This window comes from Sus scrofa, chromosome 16 (assembly GCF_000003025.6).
Source record: "Sus scrofa isolate TJ Tabasco breed Duroc chromosome 16, Sscrofa11.1, whole genome shotgun sequence".
NCBI classification, from domain to species: domain Eukaryota; kingdom Metazoa; phylum Chordata; class Mammalia; order Artiodactyla; family Suidae; genus Sus; species Sus scrofa.
The window spans coordinates 35,350,895-35,376,117 of record NC_010458.4 but is presented as its reverse complement, the minus strand read 5'-3'; the positions used below and the strand labels follow the sequence as shown (position 1 = coordinate 35,376,117).

At 39.6% G+C, this 25,223-nt stretch overlaps 1 protein-coding gene across 7 annotated transcripts in view; it reads left to right on the top strand.

Annotated features, from left to right (window-relative positions):
- The window catches only part of ANKRD55 (ankyrin repeat domain 55), a 431,118-nt gene that overhangs the window by 286,670 nt on the left and 119,225 nt on the right, over positions 1 to 25,223 (top strand). The gene's annotated exons all lie outside the window — the stretch shown is intronic.

Here is a 25,223-nt window from a genome sequence, read left to right as displayed (position 1 = left end):
ATGCAGATCCAGCTCAAGTCCACTGACCAGTGATAGTACCTGCTCTTAGACGAAATGTCTCCCCCTGTGAGATACCACTTCTGGCTCCCTTCCAGGTCAAACACCCCAAAGTCTTTGAATACTTTTACTTAAAGAAGAGGAAATACCTTAAGTGACAAAGAGTATAATAGTCCAATGGACAGAAACATGAAACACAGTGGAAACAAAAGGAAAATGTTGAATTCATTTGCACATAATGAATTTGGTGTATTGACAGAAATATCCACTAGGGACTTGAAAATTTCGACAAGTGCAAGGGGCAAAACTCAGTGCTGAAGATAAAGAACTAAATCTCCTGCCAAAAGGTAAAGGTTGAAACTATGTAACTGAAAGTGGGTGTCAAGAGAGAAAGTCTGGAAAGAGAAAGAGGAGAGAGCTAAGAGTAGATCCTTGGGATCAATCACATGTGGGTACAGGAAAAAAGGAGGAGCCAAAGAAGAACACAGAGGACAATCAGGAGAACCTCAAAGTTGGTCTTTCTAAAGACAAGGTTGAGAAGAGGTCTGAGGAGGGGATGGCCTGCAGTGTTCAATGTGATTCTTCCCAAAGTCAGGAAGTTTGAGAACAGATTATAAGCCACTGGACTGGACCATTTGGTGACCCTCAAGGGCAGCGACAGTGTGCTGTTGATGAAAACGTAAACTCTGAGAGAGAGTTTTACAGTAAGACTGGGAAGAACAGACCTGCGGCAGTAAATGTGTGGGTTTCTCTTTCTAGGAACCTGGTGTATCAGACAAGAAGGGTAATGAAGGGACAGAAGGGATGGAGATGGCCATAAGGAAGAGGGGATAATCGAGGGGACAAGATCCTGCAGGGAGATTCTGGAATTGATGTCATGGGGAGGCTAGAGTCATGGGTGTCAAGCAGAGACCTCATCTTGAAGAGCAACCACCCATAAACATCACCCTTCAGTCATCATTGTGCTGCAGGCAAGGCTCCTGGAGCCCAGCAGTCCATCAGGTTCTATTTCTGGTCTTTGTCAAGTATCACTTCTTTATTATTATTTATTTATTTTTAATAAAAGTATATGCACGTAAAGTATACAGCATGATGGTTTGATATTCATATACATTGTGAAATGATTACTACAAGTAAAGCTAATTAATATATTACCTCCTCACATAGTTGCCTTGTGTGTGTTTGTGGTGGGGGGGACAGGTAAGAGGACCTGAAATTAACTGCCTTAGCAAATTTCCAGTATGCAGTACATTATCATTAACTACAGTCATCTTGCTGTGCATTAGATCATCCTGCATAACTGCAATTTTGTACTCGTTAACCAACACCTCCCCGTTTCCTCCATTTCCCTCTCCTTATAATGACTGTTCCACTCTCTATGTATTAGATTTTTTAGATTCCACATTTAAGTGAGTTCATGCAACTCTTATCTTTGAGTCTGGCTTTTACTTAGCATAATGTCTTCCAGTTTTATCTATGTTGTTGCAAATGGCAAGATCTGTTTTTTAAGGGTAAATAATATTTCATTGTATATACACAGTTGACCTTGAACAAGCAGGCAGTTAGGAGCGCTGATGCCCCAAGTGGTCAAAAACCATGTATGACTTACCTGTCAGCCCTCCCTATCTGCGGCTTCCTCATCTGCATATTCAACCAACTGCAACTCACGTAGTGTTGTGATACATATTTACTGAAAAATAATTTGTGTATAAGTGAATCTCACATTTCAAACTCATATTGTTCAATGGTCAATTGTAAATACAGTTTATCCATTCATTATGTCAGTGGACACATAGGTTGTTTTCAAACCTTTGCTCTTGTGAATAGTGCTTCACTGAACATGGGAGTGCAGATATCTCTTTGAGGGACCAATTTTATTTCCTTTGGATAGTATTACACACAGAAGAGAGATTGCTAGATCATATGGTAGTTTTGTTTTCATTTTGTCAAGGAAACCGGATACTGTTTTCCATAGTAATAGTGCCTTTTTATATTCCCATTGACAATGTACAAGGGTTCCCTTTTCTTCACATCCTTGCCAACCCTTGTTATCTTGTCTTTTTTTGAGAATAGCCATCCCAACAGGTGTGAAGTGATATCTCATTGTGATTTTGACTTACATTTCTCTGATGATTAGTGACGTTGAACAACTTTTCATATACTCATTGGCCATTATATGTCTTCTTTGGGAAAATATTTATTCAGCTCCAAGTACCACTCCCTTAGCCAAAAAATGCTGTGAGTTTTAGAATCAGAAATAACACACCCAGTTTTGCAGTTAAGGGAACTTGGGCCAGAGTGGTAAACCTGCCCATCATCACAAGACTAGTTAGTGTCAGAGCCAGAATGAACACTTGGATTAACTTTGAGCCTGGACTTTCTTCCCTCATGCCACAGTGCTTCCAAGCATGTTAAATTTTTTTTCAACTTTCTTTCAAAAATTAATCCACTATGCTTTGTGATATGTATGGAGGAAAGGATAGAGCTATCATCTATTTGTCTGACTTTGTGAGGTTAATATTTCCATTTTCCTTATATACATGATGCTGAAGAAATCTTACCATACTTTGCATCACTGTTAACCTCCTTAAGGCCTTAAGCCACAATTAAGAAGTTCATTTGGGGAGTACCCATCGTGGCTCAGTGGTTAACAAATCCAACTAGGAACTGTGAGGTTGTGGGTTTGATCCCTGGCCCTGCTCAGTGGGTTAAGGATCTGGCATTGCCATGAGCTGTGGTGTGGGTTGCAGACTCATCTCGGATCCCGCAGTGCTGTGACTCTGGTATAGCCTGGTGGCTACAGCTCCAATAATACCCCTAGCCTGGGAACCTCCATATGCCATGGGAGCAGCCCTAGAAAAGGCAAAAAGACCAAAAAAAAAAAGAAGAAGAAGAAGAAGAAATTCATCTGAAAAACAACTAACTAAATTAACCCAAGACTAGCTGGATCATGAGTCTTGAAATCCTTGGGTCCCCCTAAGGCCAGGAACTCACTAACCTTCAGCTGCTTACCTACACACAATACTCTGGGCTCAGTCATCACCTGGAGTTTCCCTCATGAACCTCTGACCCTCCCACTCATATCCTCATTCGGCTCTACCTGCTCTTCCAGCTCATGGGGACCACAAATCCCTCATTGTCTACCTTTTCATAACCATCAGGTTGAACTCCTCTTCTCTAGTAGATGCCTCAGCCCCGTTGTTCCACTGCACTGCCCCAGCAAAACCCCAGAGCAGATCAGCAATGTTGCAACCTGCCTAGGCTGCTCTTTGTACCCTGGTTACTAAGGCCACAGTAGCATCAGGGTCTCCAGGGTCGTTCTATCCATAAGTCCTTTGATTTGTCCACTATGAGTTCCCTCACTGACGCCAAACCCCAGACTCAGCCTTTAGGAGCCTTCCTTCTCTGTCTGTAGCATTGTACCAGGCCCCCTATTGCACCAAGAAAAAGCGAGGCAATCAGGAAGGATCTCCTGCCACTTCCTGTCTCCTTCACCCTAATATACTCACATCCACATTCATCCTTTTTTCCTTTTCCCTAGTTTGAAAGATAGATCTTCCTCTTCTTGTTCAGAGACCAAGCCTGGTCTGAACAACATTCTGTTCTTTCTACCTCTCTGCTACTCTCCCAGCTTCTTCCTCTCTCTGGGCTACTTTCCCTCAGTTTGTACTTATGGGAGAGCTTCTACAGTCCTGGAAGGCTCACTTCTCAGCCAGATGCTCCCCTACTTCTGCAGAATCTCTTTCCTCCCCTTCTCACCCAAACTTATTAAAAAATGTAGCCTATGTTTATTTTTCCTTCTTCCTCATTGCCCATTCCTCAGACCACTACAGTCTGCCTTCTGCCTTCCTCCCTCAGCTGAAACCAGTCTCCCAAGCCACAGATGACTTCCCATCTGCAAGCCTAATGGATATCAGCCCCTCTGCTTTGGCGACACTGATGATTACTCCTGCCTTCTCAAAACTCCCCTGACTTCTGTATTTTACACTGCCTTGCTTCTCTTCCTAACTTTAGTTCCTTCAGTCATTCATTTAGAAAAGGATTTATTTGACTTCTTCTACTTTGTGCTGGAGAATTGCAGGGATCTAGGGGTTAGGAAAACAGGTATGATGTCTGTCCTCATGGAGCAGGAGAGACAAGGTAAACAGGCAAATAAACAGTCAGTTCCATGATTTATGGTCATTGTGTTCTATAAAGCTGCTCCAGACATTGAAATACCAAATATTAAACCATTGCTCTTAGGGAAAATTCAAGGTCACGTTCCTGAAAGCCCCTGGTCACATTTTCACCAAATGATCAATACATAATCTTGTTTTATGTGTGTCTTTGTTTAAAATACCTTATTCAATATATATTTCTTACAAATAATAAATTCTATATGGTGTTCTAGCTGAGAAGGGTTTATCCGATCTTGGATGATATATTCCTCCCAAGTCAGAGTCTCTGTCCATTGAAATCATTTCCTAAGCTGTTCTCTTATTGTGTCCCCAGCATTCAGTACCAGTGGCCTAACACTGGTGCTTTTATTAATTTGCTGGATGTGTTTTTTTCTTTCTTTCCTTCTTTCATAAGCACATATACACACACACAAACACAAACTTAACATGTTTTAACTCAGGCCAAACTATCAGAGCTTGTATCTTATTATCAAATCATTTTGACATACTTATTTCTGCTTCTCCGACTATAGTTTATAGGGTGCTATGATTAAATTTGAACCTGACACATCAGATTTTCATAAGAGTCAAGTTGAAAGTGCATCAGCCAGAGGTGCATGCAAAGATTACTGTGGAGTCAATGTGAGGTTGAATTGCAGAAACGAGAGTGAGCTGCAGACTCACAGATCTGCAGTAAGTTATGACTGTCATTTCCTTACTGAGACCTCGGCTTAGGTACTCAACTTCTCTGACCCTCAATGTGCTCATCCATAAAATGGGAGTAAAATTATCTCAGAAGCATGCTGTGAGGACTAAGTACATATTGCATGTAAATTCCCTGGTACATCATTAGGGCTCAGATGATGCCACTTTCCCCCCCTTTTCAACCTGTTCAGTTTTCAACACCATCTTGGTACTTACTCAACCTGCAGCGATTTTCTGGACCCACTGGAGTACCATCTGGTTTTAACAGCATCTTACAGAACTGCAGAGAAGGAAATCTTCATGGCTTAAATATGGAGTGAAAGACCTAAAAGAGCAGGCAGGATCTTGGGAAAACAAGAGAGGTGGAGAGGTCTGACAAGACTGTCTTTTGCATCTGAGAAAGGGGAAGAAGAGATGATGCTAAAACACAGTGATGGAGAAGAAAGGGCTGAGAGGAAAAGAAAAGAGTAGGCCTAGGGAGGCCATCAACCAAAGTGGAGAAAGCAGATGGACTGTCACCACATATGTCATGGTCCCTCTGCACCCAGGAGGAGCCACATGTCCCTCAGACTCAGCTCACAAGAAGGCTAACACTGTAGAGGAAGGCCCAGGCTGTCATGTGCCCCCAGGTGGCAGGCAGAGAGGAAAGAGCTGCTATGAGGTTTTTTCCCGTGGCTGGGCTGTTCAACCCCGAGTGTGGAGAGAGATGGGGCAAAAGAGAGCATCTGGAGAAATGGAGACTTCAACTATAAAGCCTGGCTATAATGAGAGTCTCAAGTCCAACTGATTTGACTATAAGGACCCAGATATAAGTCAGAATGGCATGCCTCCTCCACAAGAGCACTTGAACTTATGGTTGCATGGCACATGGATTCTGTTTAGTGCACATGTAGATTGTGAGGGCCCCTTGCAGTGATATCAGCACGCTGCAGGGATCCCAGCCCCAGATCTTGAACCCTGGGTTCAGCATAGTGTGCACTCTGAGACAGAGAAGGAAAACCCCACACATCCATCATAGCCCCCACTTCTTCAGTTTTACAAAAGAGAGAATTGGGGTCTTCATGTCAGCTCTTCTAAGGGAAAAGATCATCTCCTCTTGATCTGTGTCCCAGAATACCAGAATCTACCCTCACAATTACATTTTTGCCTTACTCAATTTCATCTCATTCATCCCCCACCCCCACTCCCCCTTGTGCCAAATTCCTCTTCCTGATGAGTCAGGGATTAAAAATGTGTGGCATCCTTGCTGAGTAAATAGTATTTGTCCACAGTGATACTGGTCAGTGGCAAACTGCCTTTACTCTGTGATGAGGAGTTGTGCACACAAGTTGACTATTCAGGACCAACATGGCCAGGACAAGGAACAGGACTCTGGTCCTGTGTGAGCATCAAACTCATGCCCTTGGCTTTACTTATACTCGGCTCAGACTAGCTGGGCTGCTTGCACAAAAGGGAGGAACTAAACAAAGGAGGGAGGAAAAGAGAGAAGAAGGGAGAGGAAATGAATGTGCTGGTTTCATTACCACTTGATCATATCTGTGCTACTGGATGATCATTCCCATTTCACAGATCCAGAGAAATCAAGTCTCTCACCTGGTCTGCAAGCAGCAGCAAACCTAGAATTTGATTTTCTTAGTGGGAGCCTATAGGCTTTTCTATGGCATCAGGCCATGGAAGGAAGTTTACAGGCAATGGGCCGAAATTGATTCTGCCTCAGGGCCCCTGGGAGATCTGCCCCAGATGTAATGGGAGTTGCAATCACCATCAGACAGCAGTGCTGTCTTCCCTCTAGGCTTGACATCAGGCCACCCTAGAGGGGGGTCTGTTACATATCAGGTGGATTGTTGTGTTGCAGGCAGTGGTGGAAGAGGCATTTCCCCAGGAGTGGTGGACACAACAGCCTCCCACAACCCCTGCAGATTCCACAGGGTTGGGGGTGGGATGGGGGGGTGGGAGGGCAGCCATGGCAGGTTCTGGCCATTCCAGGTGCCTGTGTTAGCTCAGGAAGCTGCAGTATTCTCTCTGCCATGTGGACTTTTTAATTTCTCTCCTTTCACAGCTTCAGGAATGTTTTGAATGCTTTTAGAGACTCCAGAACTCTCATGGGTCACTCACTCCGAAAGATTCCATTTGTGTTTGAGCCTAACATTTTACGCACAGGGTGACCAAGGTTCAGAGAAGTAAAGAAACTTCCTCAAGATCACACAGCCAGTGAGTGATAGAATCAGGACCAGCATCAAGGCACCTGACTATTATTTAGTCAATCAGTCATAACAGATATTCCTTGAGCGCTCATTATCCACTGGGCAGCACTCTGGGCCCAGGTGCTCAATGTTTTACTAGAAACATGCCCTGCTGCTCTAGCTGGCCCTTCCCTGCTCCCTGTTTCTGTGTGTTTTCCATTCCCAGCCCCAGAGTCTAACTCTAAGGCTGCCAGGGCCACTCAGCATGGCATTCCTGAAGACTTAGATGAGGTGCCTTTGTGTACTGCCTTTTCCCCCAAGATCCTGGAATTCACGTTATAGGACTTGCTGATTTATAGCCTTGTTGCCTTTCAAAGAATTCCCTGGTCTGCTTTAAGTCAACAGATATGAGAAAAGGCTTGTTAAAAGTTCTGTCACGGGAGCCAGTTGTTCCCTGTGTTAGCAGGATGCTTTCTTTAACCCTGGGCCCCTCAGGGCTGCAACAGCACACCCTGGTTCTATAATGAACAGCTCAGGATCTGCGTGTAAACATGGAAACTTCCTGCAGTATAAATTTATTTGATGTCTATCCAACCTTGCCACTCCTTCCAATAGCCCTGTGTCTCTCTTCTCCCGTTTGCTATTTTTTGCTTTTTCATGATGCTGGACTATCTTAAAGGTTCCTGTGATTACTCTCGCCTGGTTTCTGTTTTTACACTCTAGTCATTCTGCTTGCCAACTGAAAATGGTGGCCACATCCTGTCTGTGCATGCTGACCTTTTTGGAAAGGAACTCATTCATTCACTTATTCATTCATTCACTCACCCACCCACCCAGTCAATAATTCTGGCCTTGTTCGGGGAGCTGTGAATACAGATAAAGATCCTGTTCTAGTCGTGGCTGCTGGGGTGCACCACCCAAATCCCCTGTTCAAGAATGCTGTACATTCCCCAGCTGCCAGGAGTGTTGCCAGAGGATGGCCCACAGCTGAGGCCTCCTAGGAATTGCCCTCAGCCTGCAAACTGTGCCACCCAAGGTAATGCTCCTTCCCTGGTACAGCCTGCATCCCATGACTTGTTGCTGTATGATCACAAAAGCCCAGCCCTCTTTGTCTCTATTTAAGACATCACGGAAGCACTACCCCAACTTCAGGGCTCCCTCAGGATTAGCTGAGACCTCAGTTGCCACTGCAGTTCCACTTTCTGCCCAGTCCTGTTCCCCAGTGCCTTATGGCTGCTGTTCCTAAGAGCAACACCCCTGCACACAAACCTCATCTCAGAGTTTTTTCCCAGGGAGTGCATCCTACAACACCTGCCATTATAAAGTTTATATAATGGAGGAGGGAGATAGAAAATAAACACAATAAATAATAATACAGGATGTGAAAAATGATATTGCCATGGGGAAAAAATGGAATAGGATCAGGGATAGAGAATGGAGAGATAATTAATTTTCATTTTTTGATCAAGTGATCAGCATACGCCTCTCTGAGAATGTAATATTTGAGCAAAGACTGAGTGATCAAAAGCTTCTGAATCCAAAGTTGGTGCTATTAACAGTCAGGGCTCTTCAGAATAACAGAACCAATGGAATATGTATATGTATATGTATATGTATATGTATATGTATATGTATAAACAGACACACACAGAGATTTGTTGCAAGGACATAGCTCCTTTTGGATTTGTTTGCTGCTTCCTCAGGTTAGATTCAAGTGTAATTATGCATTTTTAGCAGGATGATCATAGACGTGATGCTGGATCTTTTCCTTGCTTCCCCTAATATGACATATGGTCTTGGTCTATCCCATCACCAGTGATGTGAACTTTGATCTCTTGAGTATTATGGTATCTACCAGGGTTCTCTACTAGAGGTTACTATTTTTTCCTTTGCAAATAATAAGTGTTTTTTGGGAAGATATTTTGAGACTATGTAAATATGTCATTCTTCATCTAACTTTCACCCACTACTTTTAGTATCTAATGATACTTTTTGCCTAAAATAATTTTACCATCTGTCTCAAATTATGCTTTTCTAATTCCATAATTCCTTCAATGTTTATGAGCTGAAGTTAAACTACAGGGAGAAATATTCTCTTCCCATTGTGCATTCATTTACTTGCTTATATCAGGATAAACAAATGGATGTCTATTTAGTCAATGGGGTATTATGATTGTCTTGGACACTCATATCTTCCCAGACTGGACCAGTTGGCACCCCTTTGAGCTGTCTTCTGTGTCTTTTGGACCTGTCTCCATCACCTTTTGATTACTTGCTGGCCTTCTAGAATAATGAGATATTCTAAACTTGTCTTACATTTTTGCTATTCCAGCCCTGGAATCAACCATTTCTCAAAAAAACTCGATTTCCTTTCATTTGAAAATGAAGTCTAGAAACTAAGATCTGGGCTCTAGGCAGGCTCATCATTACTGATTTTTCCTACTCCGAAGCTCAGTCAGCAATAGAGCTAGGCAGTATGTGTATTTATGTATGTGTGTGCATGTGTCTGCATATCCATATACAGAAAGATATAGATGTATTTGCATACATACACAGAAATGTACATCAGTATTTATTTCTATACCTAACTCTATATATTAACAACTTTAAGTTTATACCAAACCTTCTAATTCTAACCGTACACCACCTGGTTCATTCCAGCTTTCTTCCTTTCTTTATTCATACTCCCATCTTTTAGCAATCTGGCTCTTATCACCCCATTATATTGACTTGGTTCCTCAATCTTCCTTGTTCTCTGCTTTTAATTTATTTTCCAAGCCCCAAGAACTGGCCCTCACATCTAGCCATCTTCCTTCAGTTGCCAGAACCCTACCAGGTCTGTACCCTTATTTAAAACACTTAATCACAGTGATAAAAATATAGACTGTGAACTAATAGCATGAACACATTTTCTTGATGGAAAATGCTACAAACATTATGGTAGAGTGGACACTTTGAATGTGCTTCTTCCAGCATTTTTGATGGATTGGCTAAGGTGAATTTGACTGTGAAAGAATGTTTTCTCTAAGAAAAGCCAAATACCTTATGGGTTTAAATCCTTGAGTTGTACAGCAAATGTATCACATGAGCCATTGTTCAGTGACTTCTGATGTGTGACCAAAGAGAAGGTGGCCTCTGTTTTCTTCCAGATTTTCTCTTTGTAGAAACAATAAAATGGATGCAACGGACTTTTTAAGGAGGCTTACAATTTTCTCAGCGCCCAAAATTAGAAAGGAAAAAAGCATACATGGCCTCAAGGACCTCTTAGCATTGTAATTCAACATTTAAAAATTATGTAGGAAAATGTTATTTAATTTCTTGCTAGCCTTTGATAGGAAAAACAGCTTTATGGAATTGTTCACTGTAGTTTCTGCAATAGTTCATACTGGAAGATCCACCTGGCCAACCAAACATTGTTCCTTTTCCTTTTCCTTACATGCATTCTGACCTGAATGTGAATGTACCAAATGATTTACTTTTTCAGTTTATTTTTTTATTGAAGTATAGTTGATTTACAATGTTGTGTTAGTTGTGGTATATAGTGCAGTGATTCATATATATATGTATGTATATATATATATATATATATATATATATATATAATCTGAATATCCCTTTTCAGATTTTCCTCCATATTAAAAAATATTGAGTGTATTTCCCTAAACTTTTTTTTTTTTTTTTTTTGTCTTTTTGCTATTTCTTAGGCCACTCCCTCGGCATATGGAGGTTCCCAGGCTAGGGGTCGAATCGGAGCTGTAGCCACCGGCCTACACCAGAGCCACAACAACGCGGGATCCGAGCCGCGTCTGCAACCTACACCACAGCTCACGGCAACGCCGGATCATTAACCCACTGAGCAAGGGCAGGGATCGAACCCTCAACCTCATGGTTCCTAGTCGGATTCGCTAACCACTGCGCCACCACGGGAACTCCCCTAAACGTTTTACTTTTAAACTTATCCTGTATCCATTGGTATGGTTATATGTTTAACAAAGCTGCTTTCTAGAATAAAGAGCCCTGAGGGAACCCTCGTACACTGTTGGTGAGAATGTACAATGGTGACCACTATGGGAAACCGAGTGAAGGTTCCTTAAAAAACTGAAAATAGAACTACTGGAGTTCCCAGTGTGGCACAGTGAGTTAAAGATTCAGCATTGCTGCAGCTGCTGCGTCAGTCATAGCTATGGCTGAGATTTGATCCCTGGCCTGGGAACTTACATATTCCATGGGTACAGCTGAAAAAAAAAAAAAAAAAAAAAAAAGAACTACCATGTGATCCAGCAAGCCCACTCCTGGATATATATTCAGGGAAAAAAAAACAAAAAACAAAAAAACCCTCTAATTTGAAAAGATACATGCACCCCATTATTCACTATTTACAATAGCCAGGACATGGAAATTACCTAAGTTCCCATCAACAGATGATTGGTTTAAGAAAATGTGGTCCTATGGTACAATAGAATTGCTCAGCCCTAAAAAAGAGTGAAATAATGCCATTTTCAGCAACATGTATGGACCTATTATACTTAATGAAGAAAGACGGGAAAAGACAAATACTATATGATAGATATATGAAATCTAAAAAATAATACAAATGAATCTGTATACAAAACAGAAGCAGATTCACAGACATACAAACTTACAGTTACCAAAGAGGAGAAGGAGAGAGGGGAGGGACAAATTAGGAGTATGGGATTAACAGATACAAACTACTATACATAAAATAGATAAGCAGCAAAAATTTACTATATGGTGTAAGAAATTACATTCATTATCTTGTAATAACCTCTAATGAAGTATAATCAGACAAAAAACTGAATCACTATGCTGAATGTCTAAAAATAACAATATTATAAATCAACTATACTTGCATTAAAAATAATAATAATTAGAAAAAAATAAGTGAACAGAATCACTTCAAGCGGAGAAAAAAAGAGCCCTGATGTGCAGCATTTGCTCATATCTCTGATGTAAGTACTCCTACCATGGCCAGTGTCTCACTACCACCATAACATCACTTACTAGATGGTTGGAAGAGAGGCACATGATTGGCTCTCATGAGCTTTTGTGAGCACCTCCAGCCTGGATGCCTGCGTACATCCACAAACGAGTTAGACCTATCTACCGCCTTATAAGCATTGTCTTCAAATTTCCAGTGACTTAAAAGAGACAAATGTCAGGAAACTTGACTAGAGTCCTTGTTTCAGAGTATCCATAGGCTTGATTTTGAGAGAGATGATTGCCCTTTCTCCATGACTACAGAGTTATTACTGGAAGCAAGTGGAATGGGAAAAGAGCAAATGCAGGAAAATATAAAACATGCAAATTGTTTTGAAGTCAAAACAAACCTTTATGGTAAAGCATCTGAGATGAGCTGCCCTGTTTTTATGGTGCTTTTCTTCCTGGAAAGAAGTGCAGACTTCAGGGGCATTCCAGCTGGGTTCCTATTAACAGGATGTATAGGTCTTGGGGTTAAAGGTGCTGAACAGTAGACACAGCCAGACTCTCTCTAAGACATAGAGCACCTCTGACCCCCACTGGCTGCCGGGATGTGTTGCATCTCGGGTGTGGCCAAGGCCCCTTCAGAGCCCTGCCCTTTTCCTAACTGTACATATATCCTCTTCAGGGGCTGCCTTACTAATTCCTTTTTTGTTGTATTGTCAGAATTTCCTACCAGGTACCATCTATTTCTTATTGATATTAAAAAATTTAAACTCTTCATCTATTTCCCCTCTGGAGTGGTAGATATGTCTAGTGTCATTAAATCGTGTATAAATTTCATTTCACTTGATCAGAAGATGAACCAAGAGAGGGTTTGAAGTTGTTACTTGTGTGGTTGGTTTTGATTTATCTTGTTCTGGTCCTTTTGGTGACAAACCCTAGACTTTGCTTCTCTGTTACTAAGAAGCCCTTCTTTTACCTATTCTGGGTCAGTACCTGAGCCCATGCTTTCTTGTGGTCCCTCTGACACAAAAGGGACCATAAACACCAGCCACAGCAACAAAGCAGGCAGAGGCCAGGCCCTAAATCTCTGTAGGAAGCCAGGGCAGTTAACAAAACCCCGGGCCAGCAGGCCACAAAGCCCAGTCCATAATCAGGATGTTGCATCTATTGAGCACTCTTGAGTCTCTGATTCCATCCATTCACTTTGGTATTTCTATGGTACCTCTCACCACAGTACCTTGGTAACCTGACTCGTGAATTAGACTAGACTGAAGCAGGCTGGTGGAGAGGTGGAGTGCTTATAGGTGAGGAGCACGCTATCCAGTGGGTTTATGCGAGCAGACTGAGCAGTCTCCACTGATGGCTGACCTTGTCCTGAAAACAAAACTACAGTTGTACATTACAGGTATTCCTCAAAGGAGATTTTTTTCCCCAATACTCTGCATTAAATTTTTATTTTTGGACTGAGACCTGAATCCAATTGTTAATCCTCTTTGTGGAGGGAAACTTACATTGTTATTGTGAGCTTAGTCTCTTCTCCCCATTTTATTGCTTAACCCAAGTACAGCTGCCCCTATTGAACAGGAATGTTCTTCTCTCTCTATGTATTACCTTCAAAGACAAATTCAGGGTTTCTTACCCCAAAGAACTGCTTTCTGCTCTTGTTTCTCATGGCCAGCAGAGGGACCCCAGGGTAAGGCTCAGACCCAGTGTGAGATGAGGCTACTTTGTTGTGCTGAAAGAGCCCCTAACTCTCTAGGGAAGTGACATTTCACCCTAGGGTTTCTCAGCACACACACAAAAGGCTTGAGAAATAGAGCCGAATCCCTTGGGACAACCGGTACAATCATCCTTATTTGTGGCTGAGAAGAGCTTTGCAACCACATCTAATGCTGTCAGGGAACGAGAAAGCAGTTCAGTGCTTCTTTTGAGAATCAGCAAAACTAAAGGAGAAAAGCAGTAGAATCCTGGACCAGGGCCATTATTCATCACTAACATCACAAAACTCCAGAGCTGGGGTGTAGGGAAGGACATTCTATTCAACTTCATTATACTCTCTTGGTTGATAAACTATACAGATGTCCTATTCTTCATCAATATCATTTTGTCACTTGCCACATTTTTCTCCTTTTTTGTTTCTTTCCTATACTATAGATAATGCCCAAATTGTATAGAAAATAATCTCTTTCCTTTAATAAAATGTATATTACAGGCATATAGACTACTCTGTGAATTTCGAATGGCCAGTATCTCAGGATCAGAAAACTCTGTAGGGATTCTTGGCTTGTGGCAGTGGCATCTCCAACCAATGTCTGTATGGGTTTGCTAAAAATTAACCTGAGGGTCAGTTTTACTTCTTAATATGAGGTGAGACTGAGCAATAAAAAGTTGTGGTACTTTTATCTTGTTCAGGGAATGCAAAAGGCAATGCCAGGGCTACAGAGAAGCATAAAACATAGTCTTTGAACATAAGAAGCTGATTGTCTTCCTAGAAGGAGGAAGAATAATCCAAAAAAAAGCAGTAAAGAAGTATCAAGTGATCTATTTAATGATAATAATGGTAATAATAACAGCTACTATACTGAGTGCTTACTCTATTCCAGGTAGTGTGCTAAATGCCTTATATACATCATGTCCTTAAATCCTCAAAACAACTTTATCAAGTAGAGCTATTATTATTAGTCTAAGGATAAGGAAATAGAGACACAAAATTTAAAGAACTTACCAGGATTTGCGTCAGACTGTTTGACACGAAAGGCCATATCTTCAAATATTCAGTGATTATCCTGCCTCATAAGAGCAGTGGGAGTTCTAAGGTAGGAGGTCAGTGTGGGCTGGAGGAAGCCTTCTTGGAAGAGAGATTGTGAAGAGTGAGTATGGTCGATGGGGTAAAGAAAAAAAGGAAAAGGAGAGGAATGAAAATGCACAAGGCATGCTGCAGTCCCAAGAGTCAACCTACAACCTGCTGCAGATGCTTTGTGCATGGACACGTGTGGGTAAGATACTGTGGTTGTTGGAGAAAAGCAGACTGAAGGTAGCTTGTGGGAAGACCTCCTTGAATAACACCTTTAGAAACGTGGATTAAAGAAGGTAGAATTGGAGTCGGGGAAGACAATAAGTAGACCACTTTAGTGATTCTCTGTATTAGATGATGAAAATAAAAGTAGTTGTGCTGTGAGCAGAAAGTGACAACCAGAGGTGAAATGTCCCCACTGGGGTCTGCCAAAGTTCTGGATCCAGGCACTTTATACTTTAATCCTTGTAAGGGATTAATATATTTTGCAATCACTAATATATTTTGCAACTTTGGCTTGGTCACCTAAAAATAATAACTACCTCTGACAGATACTTTACAAATCCTTTTCATATGCCTTTCATTCTCACACTAAGCACTGAGCGAGCTTAGAAATTATCGTCATTGTCATCATCAGCACTGTCATCATCACCGTCATCATCATCATCAGTATGTTACCATGGGGAGCCTGAGGCTCAGAAAGCAAATGACTGACTAATAGCCTCCCAAATAGGAAATGACCAAGTCAAAGCTCAAACCCAGATCATCTTACTCCAAGTAAATCACGAAATGCACTCTAAAAACACCCAGCACCGTGCCTGATGTTGGGTGCTCAAAGATAATTCATACAGTATGCTTTAAGAAGTCTGTGCAATTTTTAAGTGAATAAAACAAGAGAGCTGAGAACAGTAGGTGACAATATCTTTCTCAAGCATCTTAACATTTGTAACTGGGGTGGATGTGTATAAAATACATGAGAGCACCTTTCAAAAGTAAAAAGGTTAATTCAAATGTAGTTTATTTCATCTGTCACTTCGTGTATGAGAATAGCTGAAAAGGGTCAGCTGCTTTTCCTATAGAGTGGGACGAAAAGTGAAGTGTCTGGTTTCTACAGTTTACCAAGAAAATGATTTTTACTGCTTTAGTCATTTCTTTACCAGTAAAAATAAATAAATAAATAAAATGCAAGCACTGAATGGTATCAACCTGCCACCTGCTGGAGGAGAGTAGACCTAACCCAACATTGCAGGAAAACTTGGTGACCAGTGTGGGACCAGCTAACAGACTGTTCTTGCCTTCAAATCTTAAAGTGTAAGTTGACACCCTGCAATGACTCCCAACCACTTCTTTTTTCAATAGGGTAAGCTCAATGAACAGAATACCAGGAAGCTTTCAGGAAAGGAAGTCATCAGAGATTTGTGAAGAGTGAAGTCCAAGAGACCTAAGCACAAATCTAATTTGGCCACTTACTATCTGTGTCACTTTGAATGTGATTCAGCCTCTCTAAAACCTCATATTCATTGTCTGTAAAATGAGATTACTGGCAGTCGAATATGTGTTGACCGAGTGAATGAATGAGAGCATGCATGACCACATTTTCTTGTTGGTAGGATTAGAAAAAATATATGTAAAACATCTATCATATGATATGGCACCAAGTCCAAAAAAAATGGTAGCTATGGGATATTATCAATACTTAAGAACGTATACTGAGAAAGAGAGGCTTTTCTACTCACTTGACTGTATGTACTTTGTTAGGAATTGCCATCCATTAGTGTGTGTCTATAAGATATTCAGAGATACTCAGGGAATTTAATTCAAATGTCCATTCCTCCCCAGGTGGCTGTATCATGTATATATATTCAAGAAGAGCCCCATTCTCCATGCTAGAAATTGGCTTAGGCAGGAACAAATGACCTGGTTATGTTCAATAATTCATGAGACAAGGTCTGCTGGGAGGCTTCTGGGAAAGAATTAGTAGCTAATAAAAGGTGAGATATGGTGAAAATTTTCTTTTTCTTCCATCAGATGTTGTGTCTGGATGTGACTCAGGGAAGAAATATAAGTAGCTAAAGACAATACTGATACATGGAGATGGCAGAATAGAAAGGTGGAAGAACCTGGGTTCTTCATGGTGTTTCAAGACATTGAATTAACCAACTCTAAAGTTATACCTTAGGAGTTCCAATGGTGGCTCAGCAGTAATGAACCCAACTGGGATCCATGAAAACGAAGGTTCAATCCTTGATGCCGCTCAGTGGATTAAGGATCTGGCGTTGTTGTGAGCTGCAGTATAGGTCGCAGACGTTGTTCGGTCCTGCATTGCTGTGGCTGTGGTGTAGGCTGGCGGCTGCAGCTCCAGTTTGACCCCTAGCATAGGAACTTCCATACGCCATGTGTGCAACCCTAAGAAGACCAAAAAAAAGTTGTGCCTTACACTTCTTATTATTTGAGATGATAAATTATTCTTGTTTCAGCCTTTGAGGCTTGGTTTCCAGTTACTTGCAACCAAAAGTTTCTTAACAGATTCCTTAAGTAACTTGGTAAAATGGCAGATCTAGCTCTTAAACTATAGGTCTAGGTTCTCTTGCTAACAACAGGCCTGGGATCACAAGACTGGGAATCCTGAATAGCATCAGGACGCTGGGTGCCTTGGGAGAGTCATTGAATTGAAACGGAGGAGTCACAGAAACTGGATTAGATCATCTCTGGGATGATTCTTGTGACCACTGTTATTCCCTATATCAATGCTATTCTAGACCTGAGAAACCTGCCACCTTAAGAATGTCTTATCTACTCTTTCTTGTCTACCTCATCCTCCCTGCATCACCTGTACACACTTTCTTCCCATACCTCTGAGTTCTTAATATTTGTTTTGTTAACTTTTATCTCAAAGTTTTAGGTCAATTATGGTTATTCACTATGAATTTGCCCAACTAAAGTCATGACAGCTTATCTTTTTAAATAATTTTCAGCAGAAAATTCTGGAGCCACGTGTAGTTTTATCTTTTTCCCTTTGAAAATGCGTACAAACCAGTATAAGTTTGATTCACTCCATTGTCAGGGTTAATCCTTCTAATATAATGTTCATAATGTTTTCAAAGCTTAGAAGGTCATTTATGTACTACTTAAACTCCATCTTCCCACCCAGTTCATCCTAAATGAGTAATAATTGACCTGTTTTCCCCCTTAAATCCCACCCCAACCTCAGAATTTGGATGAATTGATGTATCTGAAAAATGGATTTAGGGCTAATTTTGTCTTATTTTCCACAAAGATAGTTCTGCATTACACAGCCATGGTGGAATAGCTGGTAGCATAATAACCCTGACTTCAAAAGCAACTATAAACGTCAGACAAAATACACAAAGCAATTGTCTAAAGGCATTGTGGACAACAAACACAGATAAGACTTGAAGGAAAGCCCACGTTTATCCAAGATATTCTCCTGAAGACAAATTGAAAAATGGGAATATAGAAAACAGCAGTCTTACTGAACTAAAGAGGCAAAAGATAGAGTTTGGAGTAGTTTAGTTTGCTACTAAAGAGCAAAGTCTTGGACAAAAGAAGACATCAGAGGAGGAAACTAAAATTCTGCATACACATTTATTTCCCTGAAGTTGTGGATAAGCTGAGCTTACACAGGGCGAAATTAAAAGGGTTGGGGAGGTGGGGAAAGAAAGAGAAGAGAGAACATGCAGAAAGTACCTGGGTAGTTAAAGCGCTGAGCAGAGAGTTCAATGGTACTAAGGGGCAGAGGTTGTACTTAAAGAATTGCTAAGCGGGAAGTATCTTGGTAAATATCCCAGCCTTTGAACTGAAACCTCAGAAGGATAATGCCCTGAGTAAGAGCTATTCCTTAGGAATAAAAATCAATCCAATCCACAGAAATAGAGGAAAACTGAAATACATAGCCCAAAACAGTGTAAAACCCTGTTTTCACAAGACTTGACTATTTGCCTGCTGTAAGTAAACTTAACCTTGGAAAGGGATAACATCACATAAAGTGTCTATAATTTTTTATTTATGACATCTGGCATTTAACCAAATATTATATAATGCATACAATAAATATAATGAAAAATTTAAAAGGCCAGATGACTGAAATCTAAGTGGAAAATGTATTTAGTAAAAAAATATTTATAGACAATTCAGATGCTAACTGATAGAGTTTAAAATAAATGATTATTACGTTCAAGAAAATGTAGGAAATGATAGTCAAAATAGAAAAAAATTGGAGAATTTCAACAGTGAAATCTATTTTTTTTTTTTTGTCTTTTTGTCTTTTTTTTTGTTGTTGTTGTTGCTATTTCTTGGGCCGCTCCCGCGGCATATGGAGGTTCCCAGGCTAGGGGTCCAATCGGAGCTGTAGCCACCGGCCTACGCCAGAGCCACAGCAAGGCGGGATCCGAGCCGTGTCTGCAACCTACACCACAGCTCATGGCAACGCCGGATCGTTAACCCACTGAGCAAGGGCAGGGATCGAACCCGCAACCTCATGGTTCCTAGTCGGATTCGTTAACCACTGCGCCACGACGGGAACTCCGTGAAATCTATTTTTTAAAAGAAGCAAACAACTAGTAAAATTTTGAAAGCGTGAAAAGCATCAATTATGTAGAATAAATCAAATGAAAAGGACCAGGAATTCTATACTTCAAACAATAGAAAATTGCTAAGAAAATTGAAAGAAGACCTAAATAAATAAATGAAATATACCTTGAACATGGAATTCAAAGATGTAAGATTTTAAGATAGCAGTTCTCTCCAAACTCAACTATAAATTCAAAGCAATCCCAATAAAAATCGCTGAAGTCTTTTTTTTTTTTTAGTTGGTGGAAATTGGTTATTTTGCTGCCAGCTATTCCACTATAGATATTTGTAAAACTTGTTTGGAAGTACAAAGGACCCATTTATTTTTTATTTAGTTGATTTACAATGTTCAGTCAATTTCTTAAGTACAGAAGGTGACCCAGTTTTATATATGTTATCTTTTTATATTATCTTCTATCATGTTCCATCACAAGTGATTGTATATAGTTCCCTGTGCTATACAGTAGGACCTCATTGCTTATACATTCTAAATGTAATAGTTTGCATCTACTAATCCCAAACTCCCAGTTCATCCCACTCCTCCCCTGCCTTGGCAACCACAAGCCTGATCTCCATGTCTGTGAGTTTGTTTCTGTTCTACAGATAGGTTCCTCTGTGCCATATTTTAGATTCCACAAATAAGTGATGTCATATAGTATTTGTCTTTCTCTTTCTGACTTACTTCACTTAGTATGAGAATCTCTAGTTACAACCATGTTGCCACAAGTAGCATTATTTTGTTTTTTCATGGCTTAGTAGTATTCCATTGTGTGTATGTGCTGCATCTTCTTAATCCATTCATCTGACCATGGACATTTAGGTTGTTTCCACGTCTTGGCTATTGTGAGTACTGCTTCAATGAACATAGGTGTGCATGTATGTTTTTGAGTGAAAGCTTTGTCCAGGTATATGCCTAGGAGTGAGATTGCTGGATCATATGGTAGTTCTATATTTAGTTTTCTAAAGTACCTCCATACCTTTTTCCATAGTGGGTGTACACCAATTAACATTCCCACCAACGTGTAGGAGGGTTCCCTTTTCTTCACACCCTCTCCAGCATTTACTATTTGTATACTTCTTAATGATAGCCATTCTGACTGGTGTAAGGAGGTACCTCACTGTAGTTTTGATTTGCATTTCTCCAATAATTAGTGATGTAGAGCATTTTTTATCTGCCTGTAGGCCATCTCTATGCCTTCTTTGGAGAGATGTCTATTTAGGTCATCTGCCCATTTTTCAATTGGGTTGTTTATTTTTTTGCTGTTGAGTTGTATAAGTTGTCTGTATATTTTGGTGATCAAGCCCTTGTTGTTTGCATCATTTGCAACTATTTTCTTCCATTCCATAGTCTGTCTTTTTGGGTTTTTTTATGGTTTCCTTTGCTCTGCAAAAGATGGTAAGTCTGATTTGGTCCCATTGGTTTATTTTTGTTTTTATTTCTATTGCCTTGGGAGACCAACCTAAGAAAATATTTGTACAGTTGATGTCAGAGAATGTTTTGCCTATGTTCTTTTGTAGGAGTTTTATGGTGTCTTGTCTTATGTTTAAGCCTTTAAGCCATTTTGGGTTTACTTTTGTGCATGGTGTTGTGAAGGTGTGTTCTAGTTTCATTGATTTACATGTGGCCGTACAGTTTTCCCAGCACCACTTGCTGAAGAGACTGTCTTTTCCCCATTTTATATTCTTGCCTCCTTTGTCAAAGATTAATTGACCATAGGTGTCTGCATTTATTTCTGGCCTCTCTGTTCTGTCCCATTGGTCTCCATGTCTGTTTTTGTACCAACTAGTACAAAAACAGACATGATTACTGTAGCTTTGTAATATTGTCTAAGGTCTAGGACAGTTATGCCTCCTGCTTGTTTTTTTTTTTCCTCCCCTCAGGATTGCTTTGGCAAGTCTGGGTCTTTTATGGTTCCATATACAGTTTTGGATTGTTTGTTCTAGTTCTATAAAAAATGTCATGAGTAATTTAATAGGGATTGCATTAAATCTGTAGATTTCTTTGGGTAGTATGACCATTTTAATGATATTAATTCTTCCAATCCAAGAGCATGGGATATCTTTCCATTTCTTTGAATCCTTTTTAATTCCCTTGATTAATGTCTTATAGTTCTCAGATTATAAGTCTTTCACCTCCTTGGTCAGGTTTATTCCCAGGTATTTAATTTTGGGGAATGCGAGTTTAAAAGGTATTGCATTTTTTTATTTCTTTTCTAATACTTCATTGTTAGTATATAGAAATGCAGCTGATTTATGAATGTTTATCTTGTATCCTTCTACTTTGCTGAATTTGTTGATCAGTTTGAATAGTTTTTGTGTGGAGTTCTTAGGGTTTTCTCTATATAGTATCATGTCATATGCATACAGTGATAGTTTTACCTCTTCTCTTCCAATTTAGATACTTTTTATTTCTTTTGTTTGTCTGATTGCTGTGGCTAGGACTTCCAATATTATGTTGAATAGAAGTGGTAAGAGTGGGCATCCTTGTTTGTCTTGTTCGAGATTTTAGCAGAAAGGCTTTCAGCTCTTCTTCGTTGAGTATTATATTGGCTGTGGGTTTGTATGGCTTTTAATGGCCTTAGGACATTGAGATATGTTCCCTCTGTATCCACATTGGTAAGAGTTTTTTATCATGAATGGATGTTGGGTTTTATCAAATGCTCTTTCTACATCTATTGAGATGATCATGTGGGTTTTTTTACTTTTCTGTTGTTAATGTGGTATATGACATTAATTGATTTGCATATGTTGAACTGTCCTTATGAACTTGGGGTGAATCCCATTTGGCCATGGTATATGATCTTCTTTATGTGTTGTTGGATTTGGTTGGCTAAAATTTTGTTGAGAATTTTTGCTTCTATATTCATCAAAGATACTGGCTTATAATTTTCTTTTTCGGTAGTATCTTCATCTGGTTTTAGTATTAGGATGATGGTGGCTTTGTAGAATGTCTTGGAAGTGTTCCTTCTTCTTAAGTCTTTGGAAAAGTTTAACAAGGATGGGTATAATTTCTTCTTTGTATATTTGTTAGAATTCACCTGCGGAGCCATCTGGTCCTGGACCTTTGTTTTTAGGGAGTGGTTTTTTTTATATATTTAATTTCATTTCTAGTGATTGGTCTGTTCAAATAATATATTTCTTCTTGATTCAGTGTTGGTGGACTGTATGTCTTTATGAAGTTGTCCATTTCTTCTAGGTTGTCAAGTTTGTTGGCATATAATTGTTCATCGTATACAAAGGAATTATTATAACTAAGGCAATCTTGCAGAGGAAAAACAAACCAAACATCTAACTAGAGTGATTAAAACTATGTGATCTTGGTACAGGAATAGACAAGAGATCATGAACTAAAATAGAGTTTAAAAACATATCTACATGTATGTGATAAATCATTTGATTTACGACAAAGACATTACAGAAATTCAGTGGAAGAAGCATGCTCTTTTCAATAAATGATGCTGACTCAAATGGGTATCCATATGGGAGAAAGGGAAAGCATGCACAAAAATCAACTCAAGATGGATTCTAGAGTGTTCCCTTGTGGCTCAGCAGGTTAAGGATTCAACATTGTCATTGCTGTAGTTCAGGTTTCATCCCTGGCCCAGCCAGGAACTTCCACATGCCATGGGCATGACCAAAAAAATGGGTCATATACTTAAAAGTATAACGTAAAACAATAAAACTTCTAGAAGAAAACACAGGAAATCTCTTCAGGATCTTGGGGTAGGTCACAGTTTCTTAAACAGGACACAAGGAAATATTGATAAGCTGGATTTAATTAAATTTAAAAATTCCTTTCAATAAATAGCACTGTTAAGAGAATGGAAAAAGAAAACCTGAGACTACCATACAAACACACACACACACACACACACACCCCAACAAAGCATTTATATCTAGAAAATACTCTTCAAAAATTCTATAAATCAAGATGCAAAAGACAGAGAATACAGTTTTTTTTTTAATTGGGCAAGAATTCTGGGCTGGTACTTCACAAAAGAGGTAAAATAGTCAACAGGCAACTAAAAAGATGTTCGGCATCATTACTCATGAGGGAAATGCAAATTAAACCACATCTTGATACCATATGTTGCTCATCAGCCAGAAGCATCAGTGTTTCTCCTAGAAAAAGCAATTGCAAAACCACAATTCTGAATACCAGAAAGTGAATTAGAGTAGGTGTCAATAATTATAAACAGTCTAGTTTACTTTGAAGAGTGAGGTTTCTATTAAAGATTTTCATCTTGCAGTGAAATGAATTTTAATTCCCCATTGTAGTTATGTCAATTATTCTTACCAGCCTGATACAAAAAGTGAAAAGCTATAACAGAAATCTCACTCTTTGAATTAAATATTAGTATTCACAATTATTGAAATAAATCTAAATTACATTTTTATATTCAAAACTGTGGTTTTACCATTGCTTTTTCATGAAGAAATACTGGAGAGACAAAGCCACACAATCTTTCAAATAACCTCTCCAAGATGGGGGAATTTAGTCCCAGCAGATGTGATAACATCACAAGAATATGTCTGTTTGGTGAGCAATGAGAAAGGCTATTTATTTCAAAGCAACAAAAAAATCTAGTGCATGGAAATATATAGCATATCGAACATATGATACATATACACACTCTGGGGCTGAGACACTGGACTGCATGAGCTGTAGATATGAGAAGTTTGCACCTACATCCGCTTGCTTTCCTACAACCCTGGGCGCTCAGTGCCCACTGTACTTCTCCATTGTCACTGGTTCTCAAGTGGAAATCTCTTTGATGTCTTATGACCTCATTATTTCAAAAAGAGACTTTTTCCATTACCATAGAGTTGAAGACTACTTTCCACGTTCATTAGTGTTATGTAAAGGACACACATGGAAGTGAGAAACTGAAGAGCCAGTGGAATCATGGGCTAATTCAATGTGCTTCATCTAGCAAACCATAACCCTCTACCTAATGGTAAAATGGCTCAACAATATCTGCTCCATCCTGTCACATGCTGCATACAACATGGTGAACTTTGAGGACCTTACGGTAGGAGAAAGCAGACAAATATTGCATTATTCCACTAGTGCAAAGTACTTAAAGGGGTTAAATTTATAGAAAAGAGAGAAAGCAGATTGTTGGCTGCCGATGACTGAGAGGAAGGAAAATCGGAATTAGTGTTTAATGGATATAGAGTTTCAGTTTTTCAAGATGAAAAAGTCCTGGAGATTTGTTACACAGCAATGTGACTGTACTTAACACTACTGAACTCTACTCTTAAAAATGGTTAAGATGGTAATTTTTATGTATTCTTACTACAATTAAAAAGAAAAGAAAAATGTGACAAAAAACATAATATCTGTTCCCTAGGATTTACAGACCATGAATGATTGTTCCTTTCTTTAAAACCGTTTGGGTTCTTAAGTAGGGCTTCAAGAACCCTCTGAGGTGTTTATAGATAGAATTGAGGAGATCCATAAACTTCAATGGAAAACCATTTTCACTAACTTCTAACTGAATGTAGCATTTACCTCAGTCATAGTGGTAGTAGATGTAAAGTGACTGTCTCCAACAGAAATCACAAATATTTTCATATCATGTTTCTTTTAGGTGTTTCATAATACTGTTTATGCTCTGCCCTACTTCAAAATTATTGTAGTTATCAAAGTTAGCACTAACTCATGCTATGTAATGTGTTAAAGAGATGCTTAGTAATACCATATTACAACATTTTAAGACTTTTTAAAAACTATATTGCTATACAATTGATTTCCTTTGCAATTCTATGCTTGTTATTTTATGCATTTACCCTGAGAAGGAGTCCATAGGTTTTACCAGATTACCAAAGAAGTCCCTGGCACAATAGAAA